This window comes from Carlito syrichta, unplaced genomic scaffold (assembly GCF_000164805.1).
Source record: "Carlito syrichta isolate Samal-C Ts95f unplaced genomic scaffold, Tarsius_syrichta-2.0.1 Scaffold315843, whole genome shotgun sequence".
Classification (NCBI taxonomy): domain Eukaryota; kingdom Metazoa; phylum Chordata; class Mammalia; order Primates; family Tarsiidae; genus Carlito; species Carlito syrichta.
This window is the reverse complement of record NW_007259939.1, coordinates 504,112-511,439: the sequence shown is the minus strand read 5'-3', so window position 1 is coordinate 511,439 and position 7,328 is coordinate 504,112. Positions and strand designations below refer to the sequence as shown.

The window sequence follows — 7,328 nt, the reverse complement described above, 5'->3', positions numbered from 1 at the left end:
ACCTCATCTCTACAATAAATCAAAAAATCAGTCGGGCGTGGTAGCGCATGCCTGTAATTCTGGCTATTCGGAAGGCTGAGGCGGAAGGATCGCCGGAGCCCAGCGGGTCAAGGCTGCGGTGGCCGGGAGCAGCCACTGCACTCCAGTCTGGGTGACAGAGTGAGACTCCAACTCAAAAAAAAGAAAAAAAAGTAAACTAGTGCAACCTTTTGGGAAAACAGTGTGGCGATTTCTAAAAGAACTAGAAATTGACCTTCCACACGACCCAGCAATTCCCCTACGGGGAATAACATTATTCTACAAAAAAGATACCTGCACATGCATGTTTATTGCAGCACTATTCACAACAGCCAAAACATGGAACCAATCATGCTACTCGTTGAAACTGAACTGGATTTAAAAAAAAAAGTGGTACATATACACAAGGGAATATTATGCAGCCATAAACAAGGACAAACATATGGGCTTCACAAAAACTTAGATGAATTTAGAGTCTCTCATACTCAGTGATCTATCACAGAAACAAAGAACAGAGTACCGCATATTCTCACTCATAAGGGAATATGAAAATTTACCATAAATACTTTAAGAAAGGGATTGGCAGTAACAGGATACTGTTAGGGTGGGTGTAGGGGGGGACACATCAGTAAGGGTACCTAATCTCAAACCAGGCAAAGTGGAGACCAAAGGGAGGTGCAAACCTTATCTGTACGATGACCACTTGTATAGGTAATCCTGAATTGTACCCCACATCTTTAAAATAAAATAATAAAAAGTGGGCAAAAGATATGAATAGCCACTTCTCAAAAGAAGACATAAGCAGTCAACAGATATGTGAAAAAGTGCTCAGCCTCACTAACCATCAAAGAAATGCAGATTAAAACCACAAGAAGATACCACCTAACTCCAGTCAGGATGGCCATCATCAATAACTCAAAAAACAACAGATGCTGGAGAGGGTGTTGGAAAAGGGAACACCTCTACACTGTTGGTGGTAGTGTAAACTAATATAATCTCTATGGAAAACAGTGTGGCGATTTTTAAAATACCCAAAAATCGACCTTCCATACCCAGCAATCTCCCTTCCGGGCATATACCCACAGGATCTTAAATCACTTTATGAAAAAGACACCTGACATGCATGTTTATTGCAGCATTATTCACAAAAGCAAAAACATGAAATCAGCCATGCTGCCCATCAAAAGTGGACTTGATTTTTTTAATGTGGTTCATATGCATGATGGAATATTACACAGTCATATGGAAGGACAAAATTATGGACTTTACAGCAATTTGGATGGATTTAGAGTCTGTAGTACTCAGGGATCTATCACAGAAACAAAGAACTGAGTACCACATGTTCTCACTCATAAGCGGATCCTGAACATCTATCATAATATAAGAAATTGACAGTTCAGGACACCACCAGGGCATGGGGCAGGGGAGGCACATAACATCTATAAGCGTACCTTATCTCAAACCAGGCGAAATGGGGACCAAAGGGAGGTCCAAATTTTACCTCTATGATGATCACTTATTTACCTAATCCTGAATTGTGCCCACATCTTTAAAATAAAAAAATAAATAAAGTAAAATAAAATAAAGTTATCCCATGGCAAACCTTTTTGTAAAGTGAATAATATTTGTTCCAATGCATAAAGTTGAAATTGAATATATTTGGTTTCACATTGGCTCTGTTTATAACTGACATCGGTCATTTTGAAGTTCCATAATCACAGCTAAGTGACATACTACAAATAGTGTTGACTGTGTGCTCATCAACATTTGATTTTAAAGTAGCTGAAAACACAGCATAACTGTCCTAATCTAAGATCTCATTAATGCTCATTTCAAACGGCCCAGAAATGCATTTCAGATGCAACAAGGACTCCAACAATTATAGTATCTGGTTCTCACAGAGAATATTCCTCACAAGAAAATTTAAAATGGCAACCTAAGTTGGTGGGGAAAAAGGTACCGCCTAATGGTCTGAGATACTGCTTCTTCTGACCTCAATCTATCCAATAACATATTGTTACCACAAGTGAACTGGGACTGAGATTTATGCATACTGGAAACGGCTTAGCATTTCTAGAACAGCATGTGCCATAATAATGTATTAAAACTTTTCTGATTCAGAAAGCTCACTTTACTATTATTCTCACCAGGCTAAGGTAAAGTAAGATTATCTAGCCACACCTTATTAACTGAAAGTCTTTAAAAAAAATCATTAATTTTCTTTCCTGGATCTTTCCAGGAGGGAAATGAGAGACAATAAAGCAAAAGGGAATTAGTTATCAATCTTTTGCGGTGGGGGTAAGGTCCTCAGTGGTCTAGAGAAAGTCTGATTTTTGTGTTTTAAATTCTGCTTACCCAGTAGGCTTAGGACAAAGTGGAGAGAGAAGCTATAAATCAGAATGAGAGGAAACTTTCCATAAGAATACTAAAAAATTCAAAATTCTGTAGATCAAGTTCAGATAGTTCGAAGTCATTTTATGTTAGAAAGGGAGAAGAGTTAGTGCTGGAGAAAAAACAGCCAAGAGAGTGATTTCAGAGGAGAATATCTATACTCCTCCAATTGTCCTGGGCCACTCAAGTTTGTGGCAGATGCAAAGCCCACTGGGCCAGCAATGAAACAACAACCCGCAACCTCACTGGGCCCTGATTTGTGCCTGCCCTTGCCTCGGCAGCCACAGCTATCTCCCACAGAGTTATCCTGGGTGGACATGTTTTACTAAGTAACAGACTCACTTATTCAAATGAGAAATATCTGGCATTGATGCCTAAATCACAGACATTAGATAAATGACAAATGCCTTCATTTCTTTCTGCTCTACAGATGTGGTATACACTACAATAATTTCATAAGAGCTCTTCAACCTCTTTTTTTCAGTGAGACATGAGCATAATTATAAATTTAATAGACAGTTCTAATCAAATAGATTAGGCTCCCAAACTTTATATTCAAATTAAAAATCCAACAGGTTTTGGTATATTTCCTCTCTCTGCATGTGAGAGATGAGGGAAATACCAGTAATTCCCCTCACTTAATCTTTGTTAAGCTTTTCAACTTTCAACTATTTTTACCTTTCAGAAGAAAAGAAATGTTGATTTAAATATTAAGTTCAGAACAACAAATTATCATGAAAGATGAGCAACAGAACTGTAAATTTTTTAGAGGTTACAGGCTCCTTTCTCGTAACATAGCAATAATACATGAAATCCAGGCATCTTACAAGACTCCTTTGTTAGAAATAAAATTTCCAAAAATGGTTTTATGACAAAAATAAAATTGTACCCATGTTTCTGCAGACATAGAGGAAGAAGGAATGTTTTATCTTTCTTATCTTGCTGAGATTTTCATCAGCAGTTAGAAGTCCCTACAGTTTTATGACTGGTACCAGAATTTCATTAATTAACACCAAGAGAAAAATAAAGGCTAGGTTGGAGAGCTCAAAACTTATAAAACAGAAAAGGGAAAGGGCCAGATAAGATTATTAAGAAGCGAAAATTGGGGGCATGCAATGTTTCCCACCCTTATCTAACAACCCGGTAGCATTACAGTTAGAAAAATAATAATAATTGTTCATATAAAGGAGACTCCATTATATGGGAAAATTATGATAATCTGCATGGAAATTTTAAGTTTCAGAAGTCCAATTAAACTGCAGAATTCAAAGTTAACACATTAATTCTAGACAGTCCTTTCATTTAAAAAGTTGGTAAAAATATATAATGCCTTCATCTGAAATATAAATGAATATTTAATTCCTTAAAGGAATTCTGCATTATAGAAAAGGAATTTGAGAATTAGTATGCAATTCTGAGGATCAAGGTCTTTTCTAGAAGCATAAAATATTCAATTAACTATCCTGTAGAATTTTTAATTGTGACATTGAAATGCTAAGCAGAGCATTAACATCTATTATTCTTTATGAATTAATATTTTCCAGGACTGCACACACTGTCAGTTCTATAATAGCACTTTAGGGTGCAATTTAAGGTTTTGGTTTCATTTCTCATTCCTTGTTAAAAGGTACTGTTTAATTCTGACTAAGCTACCTTTCATATAATAACCAATAAAGCATCATTTCAAACCAAGGAAATATTACATTAGCTTAATTTAAAAGGAAGAGTATTTTGTAATATATTAGGACAACTTCTTACATAATTTCAAAATCAATAAGCTGTTCTGAATTCCCAATGCTGTGTTATAAGAAATTATTACCATAATGTGCTTTCTGGCTCATTTCTTTCCTTCACAAAAAAATAAAACACAACAGGTCCTCCACCCCACTTTCAAGGAACAAGGCAGCTCTGCATAATTGTGCCATCAGCACAGCATGGAGATAGCCTGAAGTCGAATTATTGATGCACCACCAAAGAATTCAATGAAAAGAGATGATACTAAACAGTGGTTAAGAGCTGTGAAGTCAGGAAAGTCACCACTAAATCTAAGACTTTAGGCAAATTTACTTAACTCCTTTAAGCCTCAGTTTCCTCATCTATAAAATGGGAAGAAGAATAATAATGCCTATTTCATAGGGATGCTGTAAGAATTAGGAGTTACTGCAAGTATAACATTGAGTCCAGTGCCTGGTCCCTGGGGAGTAATCAGCAGATGTTTAATCTTTATTACGTGAATACTCTGATCAATCATCTGGGCATTTCTAAGTTCAGTGTAACTCCAGGGCAATAAACAGGTTTGAACTAGTCTATAGCAGCAATCAATAAGCAGCAGCTGCCTAGAGCACCTAATTAAGAATAATCAATGAAACGTTACTTAAAACCAAGGAAAGATTATATTTGTTTAATAAAAGAGAAGTAATTTTTGCTATACGTATTACAACAACTTTTTTAAGTAATTTCAAAATCAATACAATTTTCCAAATTTGAGTCTGGACTGGCGCAGAGTAGGGTAGTAGCCATGTTTTCTATCGCTGGCATAGGTATGCATTTGTTGTCATATAAGTAAAGTCTCCTGTTGATAAAATTGTTTTATTTTAACTTAGTTTAGCTTTTGTGTGTATAGAAAAATCCACCCACAGGTGTGAAAGGTGAGTGCATCTATAGAAAACTACTAAATCAACTTTGGTTCAGGATACCCCACTTTAAGCTGCCAGTGCAACACTGCCAAGAAGGCTCAACTGATTGATAGATCATCACAACAAATGCCTACATCTTAAGATAAATGCCTTATGTCTAAACATTCTGTTGAATAGTTTTGCATATTGAAAAACAACGGAGGCCGTCAGACCAGAAGCGTTGTGCTCTAACCTGATCCTGCTCCTCTGGGTTGAAACCTGGGCGCCGCCAAGATACTGGCTTACCACTCTTTTCTCGTGGACCCTGACACCAAGTTCATCGGGAACAAGGCACTGATACCTGTCAGAAGTCAGTTCAAAGGACCCACCCCTAGAGAGACAAAAGATACAGACGCTGTGGATGAAATCATCTGTTTGTTCAAGGCCAATGTCTTCTTCAAAAACGATGAAATTAAGAATGCAGCTGATAGGACCTTGATATATATAAATCTCTACATTTCTGAGTGTCTAAAGAAACTCCAAAAATGCAATTCCAAAAGCCAAAGTGAGAAAGAAACGTATACACTGGGAATCACTAATTCCTGGAGAGATTCCTGGAGAGGCTGGTTTTCCACTTAATGCAATTTATACCAAGCCTGCAACAAACAGGAAGATGAAGTGATGAGAGCCTACTTACAAGAGACTAGACTAAGACTTCGTGAGAAAGTTTTTGACCCTCAGAATGATAAATCTAGCTTTGGGACTGGCTTTGTCAAGAGGCAGTTCATGAACAAGAGTTTGTTTTCTCTTGAATCTTTGCTGCAAATATTCTTGGGCCAGACGCACATGGGGCAGAATTTCACTCTAGTTAACCAAGGCTGGGCCTTCTTAAATCAGCTGAAAGCCAGCTGACCCACAGACATCTGAGTTGAGTACAGTTAAGCCAGAATCGCTCAGGCAAACTCATTTTAAATTGCTGTCCAAATGAGCTAAATAAATGCTTATGGCTTGAAGTCACTGTGTTTTGAGGTGCTTTGTTATGAAATATTACTATGCCAATAGATTACTGACATATTTTCTGTTCTTTAGTCATGTTCAAGGAGATGGATGTCCATCAGTCAAGACAGTACTAGAAAAGGATACTTGACTTAGGTGGATATGGACTGGGTAAGTTCCAAAGATGGTTCCTTCCCCAGGGTCTACAATGGCAGTAGTAATATAGTGATTCATACCCAATGAGCAGTTACTAACTGCCAGACATGTGTTTAAGGGCTTTTTATATACATATTAGCACTTACCCCTGTGAAGTATAACCCTCATTATTTCCATGATGCTGTTAAGGAAACAAACACAGTTCACACAACTGGTAAGTGGTAGATCTAGAATTGAACCTAGGCATCTGATTCCAGAAGTCATACCCTCTATCAGCACACTGTGCTTACACTGGCCTATGAGCTGTGTCACATCTGCTAACATCCTATTGGCCAAGCAATTCACATAGTTCAGCCTAGAGTTAAGGGGCAGGTTGTAACTGCAAAGTCACATGGCAAAGAATATGGATGAAGACAGTGGTGAAGACTTAGGTCATAATTGCCATTATACACCGAGAGTGTCCTAAATCAAAAGGCAGTCCTTTACAATTATCAGACAGATATGCTTGGGGCTGAGCCAAATCGTCCCTCTCTAACTTCTCTGATTTGTTCTAGTTAATCCTCTGGCACTACAACTGTGTAAGTCTAATCATTCTTCTATATGACATTAAGTGTCATTAAAATATCCGATTAGGTTCCTCATAAATTTTGTCTTTTGCAAGCTAAAAAAAATTCAGATCCTTCTATTGTATTTCACATAACTTGAGAAATGATCTTGTTTATACTGTCAATATTTCTCTTAAACCTGACTTTATATATGACAGATATAGTTGTATGTTACTTCCATTATTCTGGGTACTATACATCAATTATTGTGTTTAAAAAAATAGTATAGGATTTTTTGCTGCCATATCACATTGTGAACTTACACTGAACTTGTCCGCAAATAAAATCCCCAAGTATTTTACATGAACTGTTGTTAAGGTAGACTCCTCTTATTATAACGTTCCCACAGAATAACCCAATAACACATTTTCCTGAGTACATTTTTTTTTTTTTTTGAGTTGGAGTCTTACTTTGTCACCCAGACTGGAGTGCAGAGGCATGCTCCTGGCCACCGCAGCCTCGAACTGCTGGGCGCAGGGCGATTCTTTCTGCCTCAGCCTTCCAAGTAGCTGGAACTATAGGCACACACTACCACGCCCGGCTAATT

General features: G+C 37.4%; 1 pseudogene; it reads left to right on the top strand.

Annotated features, from left to right (window-relative positions):
• Nucleotides 1–5,318: 5,318 nt before the first annotated feature.
• LOC103276018 lies at nt 5,319–5,936 on the top strand (annotated as a pseudogene).
• The last annotated feature ends 1,392 nt before the right edge of the window (nt 5,937–7,328 follow it).